We start from the raw sequence: 1,940 nt of genomic DNA, 5'->3' as shown, positions 1-1,940 counted from the left end.
CTAACCACGCTGCGCCTTGGTGTACTCTTTGCAACGGCCATTACAGAACCACCCACCACAAGAAGACCAAGCAGCGTGGTATGGAGGAACAGAGGGTTATGGACTCCTGGACTTGGGAGATGATCCTGGATGGGGCAGGACCCTGGACAACGCCTGGAGAGTATCGCCGTCCGCAGTGGGAGATCGAGGCAGCTAAAGCGGAACAGCGATACTGGGAGGAACAGGCAAATCAACAAGGCAGGCACGAGAGGCAGCTCCAAAAACATTTTTGGGGGGGGACACGGGGAGATTGGCCGAGTCAGGCAGTAGACCTGAGCCAACTCCCCGTGCTTACTGTGGGGAGTGTTTGATGTGGATAGCACCGTGCTATGCGGAAGTGCGCACGGTCTCGCCCATCCGCACGCACAGGCCGGGGCGGTCGATACCAGCCCCCCGCAAGTGCCGTGCTAGAGTGGGCATCGAGCCAGGACGGGTTGTGCAGGCCGTGCGCTCCAGACCTTTAATGCGTCTCCAGGACCCGGTCTATCCTGTGCCTGCTCCCAGAGCCAGGCCTCCTGCATGTCTCCCCAGTCTGGTGAGTCCTGTGCCTGTGCCCAGAGCCAGGCCTCCTGCATGTCTCCTCAGCCTGGTGAATCCTGTGCCTGCTCCCAGAGCCAGGCCTCCTGCATGTCTCCCCAGCCTGGTGCGTCCTGTGCGTGAGTCGCCCGCCCGTCCGGCGCGGCCAGAGTCGCCCGCCGGTCCGGCGCGGCCAGAGTCGCCCGCCGGTCCGGGGCAAGCTGCGAGGGTCCCCACTCCAGAGGCGCCACCTAAGTGGGCTAAGCCGAAGGTGGAGCGGGGTCCACGTCCCGCACCAGAGCCGCCGCCGTAAGGAAGGCCCACCCGGACCCTCCCCTTTAGAGTCAGGTTTTGCGGCCGGAGTCTGCACCTTTGTGAGGGGGGGGGGGGTACTGCCACGCCCTGGCCATAGAGAGGGTTTTGTTCTCTATTTTGGTTAGGCCAGGGTGTGACTAGGGTGGGCATTCTATGTCCTTTTTTCTATGTTTTGTATTTCTTTGTTTTGGCCGGGTATGGTTCTCAATCAGGGACAGCTGTATATCGTTGTCTCTGATTGGGAGCCATACTTAGGCAGCCTGTTTTCCTTTGGGTTTTGTGGGTGGTTCATTTCTGTTTAGAGTTGATGTTCCTGACAGAACTGTTTGGCTGTCGTTTTTTGTTTCTTTGTTTCAGTGTTCAGATCAAATAAATACATGATGAGCACTAACCACGCTGCGCCTTGGTGTACTCTCTGCAACGGCCATTACACCTGGTAGGCCAGTTGAGAACAAGTTTTCATTTACAACTGAGACCTGGCCAAGATAAAGCAAAGCAGTGCGACACAAACAACAACACAGAGTTTACACATGGAATAAACAAGCATACAGTCAATAATACAGTAGAAAAAAAGAAAGTCTATATACAGTGTGTGCAAACAGCATGAGGAGGTAAGGCAATAAATAGGCCATAGTAGCAAAGTAATTACAATTTAGCAGATTAACACTGGAGTGATAGATGAGCAGATGATGTGCAAGTAGTGATACTGGTGTGCAAAAGAGCAGAACAGTAAATAAAAACAATATGGGGATGAGGTAGGTAGATTGGGTGGGCTATTTAAAGATGGGCTATGTAAAGCTGCAGTGATCGATTAGCTGCTCAGATAGCTGATGTTTAAAGTTATTGAGGGAGATATAAGTCTCCAGCTTCAGCGATTTTTGCAGTTCGTTCCAGTCACTGGCAGCAGAGAACTGGAAGGAAAGGCGGCCAAAGGAGGTGTTGGCTTTGTGGGTGACCAGTGAGATATACCTGCTGGAGAGCGTACTATGGGTGGGTGCTGCTATGATGACCAGTGAGCTGAGATAAGGCGGAGCTTTACCTAGCATAGACTTATAGATGACCTGGAGCCA

Source organism: Salmo salar, chromosome 08 (assembly GCF_965601325.2).
Source record: "Salmo salar chromosome 08, fSalSal1, whole genome shotgun sequence".
Classification (NCBI taxonomy): Eukaryota; Metazoa; Chordata; class Actinopteri; order Salmoniformes; family Salmonidae; genus Salmo; species Salmo salar.
Note: the sequence above shows the minus strand (reverse complement) of the source record.